The sequence below is a fragment of the Melozone crissalis genome, unplaced genomic scaffold (genome assembly GCF_028551555.1).
Source record: "Melozone crissalis strain CALT ecotype California unplaced genomic scaffold, PUWL_Pcris_2 ptg000013l_1, whole genome shotgun sequence".
Classification (NCBI taxonomy): Eukaryota; Metazoa; Chordata; class Aves; order Passeriformes; family Passerellidae; genus Melozone; species Melozone crissalis.
The window spans coordinates 34,026,128-34,043,634 of NW_026535791.1; the positions used below are offsets into that span (position 1 = coordinate 34,026,128).

The following is a 17,507-nucleotide window of genomic DNA, read 5'->3' on the forward strand; positions in this document are numbered from 1 at the left end:
CTTCATTAAGGATAAAAATTCATTTTTTTTACTCCTTTCCATGGCAGCCTTGCAGTCAAAGTTGTGTAAGCTGACAATTCCTTTGGTTTCATCAGCAGAAATTTAATCTGATTACATTCTGATTTGGAATGGTCTGAAGGGTGAGTTGGATTTTTCAAAAACAAAATATGAATAGAAATGGTTGTTCTATGTGGAAACTAACAAATTAGAAAGTATTAGATTTTTTTCTTTCAATATATTCATAGAATTTGTTTATAGAAGTTTGCCCTTAAGAGTACCATGTTTAATATTGCTTAACTTTTCTTATAATCTGATTCTGTTTTGGAAGGGCAACCCTGATTAGGAAAAGGAAGAAAATTTTTTAAAAGTCATTCTAAAGGTCATAAAGCCTGACCAAAGTTGAGGTCCTACAGAATCAAAGTTTCTGTTACTAAGTAAACATACTTCGACCTTCCAGATTCAGTGTAGTAGTGAATTTCACTGCTTCTGTGGTTAAAATAGAAAAAATTGGATGAGAAGTTGTTTCCTTAAGAGCAGCATGTAATATTCTCCATCTGCACTACTGTCAAGAATCTTCTGACCCTTGGAAGAAGAGAACAAAATATCAATAACACTGACCTTTATAACGAGAGGTTACTTTTCAGTTCTTCTGCCACTAATTACTATCAACATCTAAACATTAATTTGAATTGTTTTAATTGGCAGTTCTAGTATGATTAGCACAAAAAACAGGTGATATTGTCATGCCTAGCTGCTTTGCTATTATTTCTGCCAGTCTCTGATTTGCTTTGCCAAACAATATGCAGGTTTCCTCACCCTGCAATGCAAGCGCAGAAACTCACATTCCAGGTGGCAGAACGCATTCCAGTTTAGAGCAATGAAAAATATACACTTTTTTTTTTTTGTTATCTGATTTGATTTTCACAGCTCCTGATGTTCCTTTAGGAAGCAGTGAATGATTTGCTTTCAGGAGATGGCAGCTTTGGAGCACGAGGCCGTGTTTGTATCAGGGAAGCGTTCATACGGGGCAGTGATGATGTACCAGCCTGCGAAAGTGTTGTGTGCACAGGCAAAAGGTCTTGGTTTCAGTGTCACAAAAAGAAAGCCCATGCAGCTGCAACAAGTGTTATTATTTGATAAAAATAAAGCTTCCTTTTCTTGCCTTCAGTTTTAAATATTTGTTATTTAACTTGGTTCAGTTAGGGTTTGGTTTGGAGTTGTTTTTGCAAAGAAGCCTTTTCTTTCTGCAGTTCAATTTGACTTTGCCATTTATAGCTTTGCACTGTAGGGAAGAAACATTTTTTATCCAAATGTATATATTTTATTTTGCAGAGAGCAGCAGCTGATTATTTTTTTTCTTGTGATTCTTATTTAAACTTTTCAGTTGTGTCAGTTTTAGTAAAAAGGACAAAGACTTTGATGGATAAAACAAGTTACGTTAATTGCATAGCTGGTGTTCTATTCCAATAAAATATGGCTAAATAAGAGGGAAACAAAGATTGCCACGAAAACACTGATTTCTTTGATGTGGAAAAGGTAGTGATTGTTATTATCTAGTAATTTTACATGACATGGCATCAAAACATCTCAGTTATTTCCCTCTGTACATACTGGCGCCTGTGGCTTCCTGGGCATTCATGAACATCAAACAGACCTTTTCCAATATTCCAGACTTGTCCCCACGGACTTGGCAGGGGCACCATGGTGGACGTGGCATTTCACATTTTCATCATCATCACTTAACTTGGTGAAATTGAAATTATTTACCTGAAACTAGCAATTAGGATTCTTTTTGCCTAAGCTAAGGGCATTAATCAAAACAGTGATATGATACCCTGGCCCGTGGTCCAACAGGGTGTGTCTTGGAAATACCCAAAGTAATTGGGGATTCATTTTGTCCCTTTTTTCATAGGTAGTCAGTAAAATGCAGTGAGGTGCTTTTGTCTGCAAACAAATGCACACAAATAGCCTCACAATGACAGCAAAGAGAAAAATGTCCCAAAACGCTGCTGTCTGCTTGAAAAAACAGTGAAATTTGCTTCCCCTCTTTAGGGTAAAAGTGGAAGAAAAGGAGGAATTTGACTATAGAGATCATTCTGGAAACTTCTTTATCTCTGAGCTCCTAAAATGAGGTTTCCAATAAATTTTGTTAGTAGAAACTATATATAATGGGTGGTTAATAGTTCAAGGGACATGAAAACCACCATCATAATATTGTCTTCTGAAAGAGCACAGGAAAAAGGAGGAGCAAATTCAGGTAAAATCATTCATGTTTCATGTTTCAGAGGACACTATTATGATAATCAAGTTAATTCTATTACAAAAGTTTCTCAGAGACGGAGTTATGACTTAGTGAAATGTGTAGGTGTCTTAGCCTGGGAGAAGGGCTGAGAAATAATTAGAGCTAATAGAAAGACATTGAAAACATAGTCAAAAAGTCATTTTCTAAGGGTTCATAAAGAAAATGAGCAATCACACAAATCAAATTCCCTGGCAAAAATATTAAAATTAAAGCTATTTCGTGAACAATAAAATTATATAAAATAATATTTCATTTTAAGAAATGAACAAGCTAAATGAACATGAGTTTGCTCGCTATGTTAGACAGAGCTAATATAAAGAGCTAAATTTCAAGCAGAAAGATGAGTTATTTCATAATTGTCAAAAACTAGGTAAAAAACATAACTGAGAAAAGGAAACTTTGCTCCACACCTTAACTAAAACTTCCTATCTAGCTTTGTACTAACCTTCCAAACACAATGAAGAATTAAGTTCTTCCTGCAGGAGAGTCATGAAGTGGATTGGAACTGAGGAAAAAAAAATAGGGATTCTCAGGAACATGGGCTAGATGGTCAATGGTTTTTGGTTTTTAACTTTAGAAGTTTTCTTGAAAAAATATATTTTCAATAACTTATCCTATATATATTGCATAATTTTTAATTTGTAAATAGTAGAAAATAGTAGTGCATTTATCTGTAAATCTCTACAGAGAAGGTTGATATGTTGTTTCTTTTATTCAATTTTATGGTTTATGGTTATTTACTATCCATAAACTTTTATTCAAGTTTATGGATAGTAAAAAACTATCCAGAAACTTGAAAGCAGGAAAGATTCATTTCACCATCCCAGAATTCTTTGCCATTTTATCCCAAAAAATTGAGTTGTAAGTCATTTTTAGGTGGTTTCTCCAATAATCTTAGTAAGTGTAATTTCATGCAATGCAATTCATACTTACATTCCTATTGTGGAAGAGAGCTCATCAGTCTGCCTTCTTGGACAGAAAGGTAAAACCTTTCAGAATTACTTAGTGTCAGGTATATTTTCTTTGCAGTGCAACATAACTCTTCCCCAGGAACAGAATAGACCTTGTGTTTGTTTCCACTTTTGGCTAAGATCAACCAATGCAACTTTAACAAAGCTTTTGTAAGCATTTAGAGAACTACATAGTTACAAATAGTGCCAATGTTAATATCACAGTGAAGTAAATGCTCTGTTTAGCCAGAGAATGAAGGCAGCAGTGAAAGTTTTTATATCTGGGGTATTTTTTCTGGATATTGGCATGGGGAACAGACAGATTCAGCATCCACAATAGGACTTGTCAGGTTGGTTTGCCAGCCAGAACATCACTTAGTGCAAAACGTGGTGGTGTGAGGGACAGAACTCACTCACCTGTCTGCTTGTCTCACACTGGCCACCAAACAGCCATCAGAAGGTGTGAGCACCAGCCAGGATCCTGCAGTGGTGTCTGCATGGGGAAAAGGCTTTGCAGGACCAGGACCATAATATGCCCATTATTAGCCTGCCTTCCCACTGGAGACTGAAAATGAGATAGTATTTGTTTTCTTACCCAAGCCCAAGATGTCAGGGCTGCTTGTAGGAAGATTTTGTTTGCTTCTTGTAGATCAAACAAAAATGAGAAAAAAAGAGGTTGATCACTGGATTAGTCTTTAAAATGGTCAATCTTTGGAGAATTTTGTCAAGCTGATACTTCTCATTTGTTAAGGAGGAGTATCAACTAAGACATATGTAACTCATAAAGAAGGGAAAGAGAGAGTTCATTCCATATTATTTTCACACTGTTAGCTTATTTTTAATTATTATAATATTCCTAATTTTATTTAATTACTTCATTTTTTATTCTAAAATCTTCACTTTTAGAGGAAGGAAAATAAAATTGTCAAACTTCAGGGTAGAGGACAAGAATAAGAAATTATAGCAGAGGATTTTCATTTGATGTTTCAATATGATTTTTGATTATAATGTGACATGTATGAAGTTATATGCATTCATTTGAAGATTAATTGCTTTTCATCCAATAGCCTTGTAAAGACACAGGGGGGAAAAATGGGGTTATGGATCAACCATTCTGCTTTTCTCTTCAAACTAATAATAACATCATGTTATGATGTATGTTGAGTGAGTTATCACAGTTATTTGCAGCATTGAATTAAAAAATTAAATTACAGTTTATGAAAACTGCATTAATATAAGCGAAATGCATGTAAAAAAAATTGAATTCTTGGAAGTTAAGAAAGTTGATTAAGTGGCTTATTTACATGAGGCATTGACAGGAATGAGGAAATTCTAAAAAGAGTCATGTAACAAAATCATGTAACAAAAGCAAAGATACAAGGTAACTTATCTCTTTAAGAGAAGCTCGGTAGGAGATATTGTGGCATCCGGGGATGGATTCAAAATATGAAGAAAGCTGTTCACAATAATTTCGTCATGTGGGTTTAATTTCATTGTGCTCAGGAAAAGAGTTTTCATATACTTGTTTTAGCTGTTTGAAAATAATTCTAAAAATGTTTGTAGATTAAGGCCTGGTGCCTAAAGGGCTCACTGCCACATTAAAACAGAAAGACCACTAATCTCCCTATGCCTCACCCCAACAGTTCCTTATGTGTGTAACAGATGTGTGCAAACAGCAAGGAAAGAGTAGTCAAAAAGAGCATTTGGAAGTTTTGGTTCCACTGGAGAACCTGAGGAGGGCTTTCCACAGGAGTCCCCTTGGTTTCAGGGACTTGGGTGGGTGAGGGGCGTGGGGTTCTTTAATTTGGACAAAAAGAGTAGAAAGAGGTTCTAGACAAAAACAGCCAACTCCATAGGCCTGCACACACTGCAGCTGTACTACTCACCCCTACAACTCTGGAGCAAATTTGCTTCTCTGAAACTACTTTTTTCCTTCTTGTGACATAACGATACTACTGTCACTGATCACTTACACCCTATGTATGCAATCACTCCTTCTACTGCTCTATTTCTCTCATTTTTCAGGGAATTTTTATGAAATTTGTGGCACCATAAAAGGTTGTATGACTCAAAAACATTTTACCCATGTGCATTATAGTAGCCTGTTTTATATTACAGCTCATTGCACTCTAAAAGCATAAAAGCTTTCAAGGCTGTTGATTCTGTTAAAGCTGCATTTGCCTATTGCATTGGGCACTGTACACTTACAGGATAAAACAGCAGAGAATCATTTACACTAAAGCAGTCCTTCTCTAACTTTGTGATACTTCTATGAAGTGTTTTCTTAGCTGTCTAGGGGGGTTTCTATATGTCATTCTTTGTTTTGATTTCTTCACACTTGTAAATGATAGTCCTGTTTTTAATTCTGTAGACCAGTCAATGTCTTTCCTAACGGATAAAAACTGCTTACTGGAAAATGTTGGGGCCGTTCATGTGTTTCCCGTTTTATTATATGAGACTGATGGTCTTAAACACAAATTTGGATTCCTAAGTTTAATCACCTAGATTTCACAGAGATTAAGCAGTCTGTTTCATGCTACTTAGTAGGATTTTTTAGATGCCTGGTCAGTTTGAAATTTGTAAAAGACTCAACTTTGTTCCAAGTTCAGTTATTTTGTTGGTTGTTTTTTAAACCTTGGTCTACATACCTATCTCAATTTTCGCATAAATTAGGAGTTGCAATTCATGGATAGCTTGTAATTTATCATCTGTCCCTCTTAACACCCACCTTGTCCTCATCATTTACAGATGATAATCAAAAAAGCACAAAACTTGGCATCAAGTTTAAAGAAAATCAAATTTAAATTAAATAACATTAGAGGGGAATTTTTATCATGCCAGAATGAAAAAAATAAATGGGCCTGTAAAATGAGATGAGCTAAATATATACAGTAGCACCCTCCAGACAAAGTGCAAAATTTGCAAATCCTTTTTCTCCTCTTTGAAATGTAAGTGTATTTCACCTCAACAAAGAGATGTGCCTTTTTATCTTCTTTATTAGGTGTCATATGCATTGTCTAATGTAAATGAAAAATTGTACCATGTGGGCTCAAAATTCCTTTTTCTTTCATGCACATGACATCTTTGCTTCTGAAATCTAATGCAAATAAATCATCATGTCAATGAAAATCAGTAATCTGCACCAAAAAAAAAAAAAAAAGAAGTGGTGGGGGTGGTGTAGGTGGTTAGAATGTGCATCTTCGTGAGTTTAAGAAATAACAGCACTGCTTATTTCAGTACTCAGGATCTATTCCCATTTGTCTCAAGAAGAACTTCTGCTTCAATTATTTAACTGCAGAGCTCTTTTTTAACAGCCTAGGTGAATTTCCAAATGGACCTGGCAGCCTGGCCCTTGAGGCCAGGTGATGCCTTCCTCTCAAATTCACATGGGTCAGGAATTCATTCTTAGAACCTCTTCACATCTTCTGTGAGTGTGAGGACTCCCTGTTACACCTGTAGCATGCAAGTGTTACCAGCAGGGTTGCAGCTCTTTTTCAAAACCTGCATCCCCATCCATTACAGCTGTTTTTGTTCTGCACAGGATGCTTATGAAGATGCAATTTTTGGTGTATGTGTATAGCATAACTGTTATGTTTAATGGCTTGGAAGATATTGTCACTTGGGATTCTAGTACTTATAGTCCTCAGGACTTCTGGGTAGATCAACTTTCAAGTATTTTTCTAATTCTCCTCTTAGCATTTCTCAATTATTTTTTGCATTTGCTCTCAAGTTTCTTATCTCTGAATCAAGAAATATTACTGGATGCTGAAGGTGTGATTTCAATCACATCTGTTTTATTTTCCTGACCCAATGAAGACTGTTGCATCACCACTCTTGCCATTAACTTCTATGTATGTTCAACCTCAAGCTTTTAGCAATAGGTCATGTTAATCCTAGGGAAAGGCCTCCCTCAGTACCATAGTCCATTGACACCAGAGCAAACTTCTGACAATTCCACAGTGAGATCTCAGTCAGGGCAGATTGTTCTGAGCACAATCTGTCTGTCTGAACAATCTGTCTGTCTGGGATCTCCCTAAGCACAAATAAAATATTAACTTGTATTAAGAACTAGCCCTTTTGTTTCTTTTTGTTTCTTTTTGTTTCTTTATTTTTTTTTCTTCAGGTGTGAAAAGTCCAGGCTTATTGCTGATCTTATTTGAGCATGGCCATAAAATTCACGCCATAAACCAGACACTGGTTGCTGCATACAAAGTGGGCCAGCTGTGCATTTGGGACACTTCATTGTCTGGCAGTGTTTGCTTTAGGTTTTCTGTCATGGGTTTGCAGCTTTTTTTAATCTGCTGTTGTGATGGGTTAGCCTGCTTATACAGCTACTGTGTTTGCTTCAGAGGGAAACCTCTCCCTAAATAGCTTCCAGGCACTGGAAACTGGATGTCAGCTTGCAGGAGGGCTCTTGCTCTCATACGGAACCCCTTATGAGGTGTGTAAGCCTTGTGAAGAAGCCAGTACATCTATTTCAGAACCTGATCTTCAGACCACGAGCAAAAAGGCATTGCAGGAATGAGAGCTTATGAGACACTGGAAATTAGGCCCTTCCTTAATGTTACCTGGAAAAGGTCAGATTTCCACCATACTGTCTTCAGTGAGTGATTCAGTTTTGTATCTGCAGAATAAGGATAATGGAGATAAGAATGTGAATTTTAAAATAGAGTTTATGAGGCATAAGTTTTTGTGCTCAATTTCACATATATGCTCAGATTTAAAATAAAAGCATGTTGCAAAAACTTTTAACTTCCACAAATGACAAGCAGAACATTATTGTAGTGAGGTGTCTGTTGTTCATCTTTTTAAAAATATTTTGTTAACTGAAAGTTTATAGCAGAAGAATTATTATATATTTAGAAAAGCTTGTTTGACGTGGAATCTTTATTGTGAGCATAAATCTTCTCTATAAAACAAAAGTCAAACATCACGGCAGTTTCACAGGTTTTCCTATTATAATTACCTTTTTCTGCTTTTCATGGAGTTAGTGTATACATAACAATGGAGAAATAGGTTCTGGCATCTATCAGAGGTAGAAGAAATGCATTTGAAGGGCAAAATAGCAAGGATTCCTAAGAAACTTTCGTTCAAGTGGCCTTTCCACAAGTTTGTTGCTTCTTGCTGAATAGCAGCCACCAGCTGCCACACATGGCTGACTTCATGAAGAGTTCTAGGAGGGTTTGATTCATTGTTGTGACTTTATTAATGCAAAATCATGAACCTGAATTAACCAACCAATTTAGATAAGACCATCTGTTGTCTAATAAGATGTGACTGTAATTTGAATAGTGGTTTTATAATAAGTGTATTACGGGATGAAGGACAAGCAGATATTAGCTCTGTCTCATTGGCTTATAGGAAAAAAAAAAGTAGTTAGTTTGCCACTGTGGAACAGGGAATATTTTTCTTTGTCTTAGGGCAGTTCTGCGTACAAGTGCACCCCCCTGTCTGTATCTTCTCTACCATACAATAACATAAAAAACTAAAAAGAAAATGGGATTCAATGCACCTCCTGGAACACTCTTGTGATACTTCTTTAGTGGCAACAAATCCATTTGGTTCTTGCTTGGTTCTTCACGGTGCTACTGGATACCCTGACTGCTGTGAAGACGAAAATGCTGCTAGATTGCCTTCCAGTTTATTAACATTATGTCAATGTCATCTGGTTTTGCTTTATTTAGTTGCCCTGTCTGGTCTATTACAAGAATGGAATGTCAGCCGAGTACTGAGAAAGCCTGTCCTTTTCTGGATGTCTGGCAATGAGAAAAGGGACAAAGCACATTGTAAAGCTGACTTGTCAACTAAAACTCTCCCTAAAGCTTTCTTATGTTTTTATATGGATGTTAGATAATGCTGTAGAGTAGATTAAGCTTTACTACTCACCATTATGCTTTTATTGAACCTCTAAAACAATATTATAGAACCATTGTCCAGTTAAGTAACAAGGATAAACCTTTTCTTTGGTCATAAAAACCCAAGCATTAATCCATATGAATGAAGATTAAGACAGAAATAGGCGCAGATTTGTCTGTCACCGATTTTCTAAAAAAGAATAATGTTGTGTATTTGTATAGTTTCTGGGTGAGCTGTTGCTTCCTCTCATATCTGAATGATCTTGAATCCAGGAAAGCAAAACATATAATTAACAAGGAACATAGTACCATGGATTAGAAGGTTGTATTAAAACACCAGACTGAGTGGTGCAGTCAGCGTGCTGGTCCATTCAGAGGGACCTTGACAGGCTTGAGAAGTGGGCCTGTGTGAACTTCATGAAGTTTAATATAGCCAGCTCAAAGGTCCTACACCTGGTCTGGGGCACTCCCAAGTACAAATACAGGCTAAGCAGAGAATGGATCAAGAGCAACCCTGCTGAGAACAGCACAGAGTGTTTGTGGATAAGAAGATCAACATGAGCCAGTCACGTGCATTCACAGCCCAGAAAGCCGAGCACACTCTGGGCTGTATCACAAGAATAGAATGAAAAATCTTTTCCTAATATCCAACCTAAACCTCCCCTAACAGAGTTTAATGCCATTTCCTGAGGTTCTGTCACTTCTCACCACAGACAAGAGATCAGCAGATTAAGGGAGGTAATTTTCCCCCTCTACTCTGCTCCTGTGAGACCCCACCTGGAGTTACTGTGTCCAGTTTTGGGTGTCCTAACACAGGAAGGATGTGGATCTGCTCAAGCAAGTCCAGAGGAGGGCCAGGTAGATGATCACAGGGCTGGAGCACCTCCCATATGAGAGCAGGCTGAGAGAGTTGAGGTTGCTTACTCCAGAGGAGAGAAGGCTCCAAGAGAACTTAGGGCAGCCTTCCAGAACTGAAAAGGGACTCACAGAAAAGCTGGAAAGGGCCTTTATCCAAGGGCCTGTTATAGCAGAAGGGAATTGGCTTTAAACTGAAAAAGGGTAGGTTTAGATTGCACCTAAGGAAGAACTGTAGGGGTGGTGAGTCACTGGAACAGAGAGTTTGCCAGAGAACTTCTGGGTGCAGCATCACTGAAAATGTTCAAGGCAAGCCTGGGTGGGGCTTTAAACAACCCGGTGTAGTGGGAGGTGTCCTGCCCATGGCAGGGACTTTGCAAACAGATGATCCCATCCAAACCAAGCATTGAAAAAAACTCATGAGTTCCTTGAGATGGATATTATGATGTGAAAAATTACATCAACAGGTTTTGCACTTCCATGTTTCACAACATGTAGATACAGGACCATAAAAGAGCAATTAATACAAAGGTCTCCAATTTCCTTTTGTCTCTATTCTGTTGCTACTGCCTTCAGAGTCTGAATGCTGAGCTTCAGGGACAAAGTTGAGTCTGAACACTAAGGCACCTTTTTGGTAGTCAGCTGGCTATGCCATTGCTTACTCAAAGGCAGAAAACAATCCAGTATCTGAGAGAACAGTTCTGGCATCAGGCTAAAGGTGAGCATGAAAAGACGTGCAGGATAAGACCTTCCTTGGATATCGGAACAAGGGCATACTGTGCTTCAAAAGCCAGAGTGCTTTTAAGCCTCCAGGAAAGCAAAGAATCTGAAACTGATTCTTTCTGTGAAAAGATCCAGTTATTGTATTGACTTTTTCAGAGAGGGCGGACAATGAGTTTCCTATACAATTTAATGAAGTATCACCAGAGAAGAAATTACATAATCTGAAATCTTTAGACAAGATTGAAAGAGCACATTTTTTATTTCCAGAATGGTAAGGATTCATTGCAGCTTCACATTTCCTAACAAACCCTGAAGTGAAAATGATGTCTCTCCTTAAATCCTACTGTATCATTTGAACAGGGAGCTGCTTTATGCTCGCATTCATATGGTTTTTAAAGCTATAACATAGTATCCACAAAATTTTTTGAAGCATTTCATTTTTTAGGAAATCTGTAAAGAGTTGTAAGGAGTAGGAAGCCTTTTGTATTTGCAAGAGCAGAAAGTCTCAGGCAGCAAATACAAGCTAAGCAAAAGAAATTGTATTACAGGTGCTGATCATTGGCTGGGAGAAGATCAGAAGGTTCTTTGCACATTAAAAAAATACACATCACCAGCAGGGCCACAAGTTTGAAAGTAATATTGCAGCATGTTAGTCATGTTCTGTTTATTTTCTCTGTGTCTCTGTATGTTTTTTTCCTAATAGTACTTTTTTGGATTTATGACTGCAATCAAAATGCAGTATTTACTTCTAAGGAATATACAAGGCTTACAGTAAAAGAAAATTGTTTTTCAGCAAAGGCTGAAAGTTAAACATGTAAGAGTTTCATTTAATGGTTTTGTGTGGAAGATACTTTTGGGCAAGGCTTGTTACATCTGTTACACCTTTTAAAATGGAATATCGTGTTTTGTATATGTGAATTCTGTTGAATACCATTAATCCCAGGAAGCAGCCATTGAAGCCTTTGGAAAGGGGAGGGTAAAAAACCATTCTATTTTAAAGGGAAGGTTATAGTCGAGGTTAATTCAGAGTGCCATGAAAGTGTGGCTGTGACAAGATTTAGTGACAATGTAAGGCCAAATTAATGCAAGATCAGTGGCCTGACTATTGATTCTTATCATGGGATCCTGCTGAAATGAAGTCATTATTTAATTATACTTTTACTTACACTATAAATGGTTCCTAGAATAGACTGCACTTGATTTTGATGTCTGCAGCTCCATCTTCACTTTTCTTTTGTGCCCATAAATAAGTAGAGAATGAATATAAGCACTCCACAAAATTTTCATTTATTGTACTTCACATGCTGTCATTTTCCCAATGTTTCGATTCTTCTGTTCAGAACAGTTTCTGATATTAAATAAATCTGGGTACAGAAGCCTCTGAAAACTGTGAAAACAAAATTTCTCTAAATTTGTTTTTAAAAAATCAGTGTTTGAATGGTTTTCCTTTTCTTCTTGAGTGTTTTAAAATATTTCCTTTCACTATCTCTTGAAGACAACTAAACTGACTGTTCATAGTAAAAGAAGTAACTTAACTGGGACCTAGAAGAACATAATAATTGCTTTATTGGGAATTAAGATACAACAGCAAGGCTTTGCTATAGAAATCTATGTGGGAAAGCTCAAGCACTAACATTCACTGAACAGTCAAAATTGCACTGTTTTCCTATTTTGTATTATGAATTATCAATATCAAATATTTATATTTGATTCTCTTGATTCTGAATCAGATTTGTTTGGAAAATGTGTGGTAATAAAACTTGTGATTAATTCTGGTTTAATTTGTCTTGTGGACTAAGCCCCACATTTTTATCAAATTACACAGATTTGAAAACCCAGCAATTGAGAAAAATAATTGCAATGGGTCTATGTTAATAGTTGGACTCTTAGACATTTTTTCCAACCTTATGATGCCATGAAAATGTAACTGGTTGTCATTGTAATGCTACTATTTGAAAAGCAGCATGTAAATATGGGAAGAATTCACATTTTAAATGCAGGATTATGTTTGTCATTTTTAGAACATGGAAGTATTTACTTCTGTGCTTGTATAGCACAGTGAAAACACAGTCCTGCTCAGAACAAGAATCTTAAATAAATAGTCATTTTGAGGAAGCAAATAGCTCAGTGGAATAAAGTTTCATAAAAAGTTGGTGAGAGATTTAGAGTCATAGAATATTGAGTTGAAAGTGACCCACGAGGACACAGCTTGCGGTCTCATATAGGACCACTTCAGGAATCACACCATGTTCCTGAGAGCATTTTCCAAACACCTCTTGAGCTCTGTCAGGCTGGTGCTGTGAGCACTGCCCTGGGGAGCTGTTCCAGGGCCCAAACACCCTCTGGGGGCAGAACCTTTTTCTAATATCCAACCCAAACCTCCCCTGACACAGCTCCAGGCCATTCCCTCAGTCCTGTCACTGGTCACCGCAGAGAAGAGATCAGTGTCTGCCCCTCCTCTTCCCCTCATGAGGAAGCTGTAACTGCAATGGGCTCTCCCCTCAGTCTCCTCCAGGCTGAAAACACCAAGTGACCTCAGCTGCTCCTCATATGGCTTCCCCTCCAGGCCCTTCACCATCTTTTGTGACATCTCCTGTGGACACCCTCTAATAGCTCTATATATTTCTTTTATTGTGGTGCCCAAAACTCCACACAGGATTTTGAGGAGAGGCTGCACCAACTAAGACTATAGCAGAACAATCTCTTCCTTTGATCAAATGATAATTCTAATTAATCAGATAAAGTGAGCAATATTAACTTTTTTTGATTCGATCAAGCAATGAGTAAAATCAATCTGCAGAATTTAATTTGCTTTTCATGGTGTCCCACCATATTTTAAAAAGCTTCATATCCTCAACTCCTTTTTTGTTTTGTACACTGTATTTTTTTCTTTTAAAATAAATTAATATAAACCTAGATCTTTTATAGACCATATAAGATAAACATGTAACGAAACAAACCCAGTCTCTGCAGGACTGTGCTGTACTCTAAGTCAGATATCTAACTCTTACTTAGCTTATATTGTGGACTTTTCTGTTTGGAACATTATTCTCATTTTAAAACTTCTCTTATTAGACAGAAAGAGAAAAATCAACTTCTTAGATGAGTAATTAATGAAATAGCTTCCTTTAATAACCATCTCAAGTTGTCACTTGGTATTTAGGCATTCAAAAAATAGACAAATAAAATGCAGTGCATAAGGGGTTTGTTTGCTCATTCAGTAGCATGTGATTAGCCATCAAATGATAATATAGCAAGGTCATCATGTTATAGCCCATTATGCTTTGTTAATATTGAAGAAATTTCTTTTCTCTCTTGTGCACCTATGTTCATAAGCTATAGTGTTAAAATTTTCACATTTTCAACTGCTACAGAGGGAAAATATAGATTTTAATTGGAGTGATAACATGTAAAGCATTTTGTTAGTGCTTTTCCTCTGAATGAAGAAATCCAGCTATAGTGAATTTTTTCTGGTTCAGTTTGTCTTTCAGTGGCCTTGACAACTGTAGGGTGAGAGAGAGGAGTGGGAAGAGAGGCTGATTCCTGTGCTTCAGATTTCAGTCTTGGCTAAGTGTGTTTTCTTTTGTCTTTTTTTTTTCATTTCTTGAACTCTTTCTCATTGTAATAGGTGCCCAGCAGTATTTTTGTTCCATCTCTAGCAGCAGCAATGTCACTGATCTCACCATTTTGTGTGTCCACACAGCCAGACAAGAGTATAATAGGTAGAACAAGATATAGGAATGGGAATGAGATATATGGGTCATAAAGGGCTGATTATAGTAAGAATCCACTTCCTGGAGTCATCTTGTACAAGGGAACATTTTTGCAACATTGTTTTGTACATTTTTGTTCCAATGTTATTTGCCAAAGCTGTCTTTAAAGCAGTGCTGACTTCACAGGGGTATTCCTGTTGTCTTCTTCACTGAAGGTGAATAATATTGCTGCACTGAATAATATTGCATCTCTCCCATCTTGTGAAATACCTTTGTGTTTTGGACACGACAGACTTTCCTTACTTTTAAAAGGTTTGGAAAGAGGTTGTGGTAGAGTAGCTGACAGCTCATCCATACCGGAGATGATAAGGATGAGACATCATTCTGCAGGCATTATAAATGGATATCTGGCACTGAGAGTGCCTTTATGGTTTGAGAGTGTTTATCCCTGTGGTTCTGGAAACCAGACCACTAGGTGGATTATATTGCTGTACATAAATTGTATTCCAGCATGTTTAATAAATCAGGTGGCTTAATCAAATAAAGACAAATGGCAATGGAATAGCTTAAATACAAATTTACTGCCAGGTAGCCATTAAAAAGCATTAGATATATTTTCCTTTTACTGGGTTTTCTGACTTAGCCAACAATAAATTCAGTCATTTTTCACTTAGAGACATGGGTCAAATTGTTATTCAGTCCAATCTGAGTAGTCTTTTGAGGTTCAAGATGAATGGTTTTTTTTTTCATCCAGCAAGGACTGACATCTTATTTTACAAGCTGTAGAGCTTCTTTCACTTTCTTAAAGGAGAACTTGGTTTGCTGAGGGAGAATTACACAAATCCTTTCCTTGGTCTAGTTGCAGGTATGTTAAGGGCCAGTGCAGTCAACAGTACAATCAAGACTGCCCTACTGCCCTGATTTTTTTTTTAGAAAGACTGTGACAGTCAGCTGGGAAGAATGACACCAGCAGGGGCAAGGGCAGTTCCAGGTACAAACCTTCCCCCTTTTGCACTGTCTCTCAGGCTGAGATTTCAGGAGCTCTCCATGGAGAGCATCACTGCAGTGGCTGCATCAGTCGAGGGCTGGTATTGTGGCCACTGACTGCATTACCAGATGATCTGTGAAATCATGACAGATCTAGGGTCCACCTAAAAAAGATGAAAGCCCACAGGATGGTTTTATGCACAGATATCCCATCCTCACACGCAGTCACACTGTGACCACAATAGCTGGAAGCACTGCACTTTTGGGCTGATGCATGGAGTGGATGGAGGAAATGATTGCTCCTTCCCATGTCTTCCAAATCCATTTAATATAAAATCTGTAAGCTGGGGATGTATCAGATAATAAAGTGATAAGAAAAGATGATGCACTTGATCTTAGCCAACAGCTGGGAAGTGTGCATCTGGGACAGGGCTTCAGTGCATTCTGCAGAGCACTTCAGCCCGCTGAGGATGATATAGGATCAGCACTTCCAAAGGCTGTTGACAGATCTAAAAGATGACACATAAAAGAATGATTTCTTCATCTGAGAAAGTGAGGGATTTCTGGGCTGTTCAGATGGTCTGGGGAAAAGCCCAAAGATGGCCTTGGGCCCCCGGGTTCGAAAGGACGAGAGGAAGCTTCAGATTTGTTCTTGGTCTTGGTGTTTATTAATTGCTTATCTAAAAGATTTTCTCTTGGCCTGACAGAGTTCTGCTCAGCAGTCAGCCATGGGCACACACTGAAAGCCCCTGGGGCGGTCACCTATCTTTATACCCGGAGTTACGTATACAATATTTATCATTTTTCTCCAATACCCTCTACCCTTATTAACCAGTGTTCCCCTAGTAAGGTCCAATCCTGGAGTGCCAACATCACCACAGAAGATGGAGGTCTAGAGGAAGAAGAAGAAGGAGAAGGGCACGCCCCAATTCCTCCATCTTACTTCTCTAGACCCCCCTGTACAGAAATCTTAAACCCTGTATCTCACACTCCAATTAACTTGTCCCTTCACCATTCACCCCAGTGAAATCCTCCCGTCCTCATACTGATGTCATCTCCCATGTGGGATCAAAGTCCAGCCACCAGACATCTCTGGCAGCATTCCAGGACTCCCGAGCCCCCCAGGGGGGGTCTTGTTCACCCTGCACCCCAGTTCTGAGAGACTGAGATCCCACATCTCCCCCTTCTGTTTGCACCAAAAGACCCCCTTTTTTTTTTTTTTGCTTTTATGTGAAAACCCCCCAAAGTCCTTAGTTTCTTTTCATTTCTCTTCTGGGTCGTTTTTCGCAGCCCGAGTCTCGACTTCTGTCTGAGTACTCGTCTCTCTGCTTCTTGGATCAGCATTCTCGTGTTCTCGCGTTCGGAATGGTTTCACGTGCCGCGCTGACACCCACTTCAGACCTCGATCTGTGGAGATACAAGCGAAACCCTTTCCCCAAGTGATTAGTCTGAAAGGACCCTCTATTTGTCCGGTCTCTGGGTTCCTGATCAAAACTAAAGGATTTTCCCTTAGCTTTGCCTGTGTGTTGTTTAGAAAATGTCTCACGATCGGTGGATCAGGTTCCGAGGATGAGCTATTTAGGAAATTCAGCACATACAATGCCTTATTTAATTTCATGTGAGGTGTTGCCTCTGGCTCACCCCTTCTCTGTCTGTCCAGAAGGGATTTTAGGGTGTGATGTGTTCTCTCAATGATTGCCTGACCTGTGGGTGAATGCGGAATACCAAACGTGTGTCTGACACCCCATCTTTTCAGGAATCTGTCAAGCACCCTGCCTGTGTATGTTGGACCATTATCTGTTTTTATCTCCTGAGGCACACCTAATGCTGCAAATGCCTGCAGAAAGTGTCGGCAAGCATGGTCTGCTGTTTCCCCAGCATGTGCTGAAGCAAAGACTGCACCTGAGAATGTATCTACAGAAACGTGAACATTTTTGAGCTTCCCAAAAGATGGGTATTTTGTGACATCAGCTTGCCACAACTGAAGACTTTGCAGCCCCCGCGGATTGATGGCCCCGGTAGAAGAAGGTGGCTGCACAAGCTGACAGTCTGGACAAGCACTAATGATCTCCCTCGCCTGACTCTTTGTGAGACGAAAGGACTCCATCAGTGCTTGCGCATT

The 17,507-nt window shown here is 38.3% G+C and overlaps 1 protein-coding gene and 1 non-coding gene across 2 annotated transcripts in view; one reads left to right on the plus strand and one right to left on the minus strand.

Annotated features, from left to right (window-relative positions):
* Window positions 1-17,507, plus strand: part of GPC6 (glypican 6) — a 726,413-nt gene that overhangs the window by 493,802 nt on the left and 215,104 nt on the right. The window lies entirely within an intron of this gene.
* On the minus strand, window positions 15,615-15,803 carry LOC128934635 (U2 spliceosomal RNA). Its single transcript, XR_008482870.1, has one exon. It is a non-coding gene; the product is annotated as a U2 spliceosomal RNA (small nuclear RNA).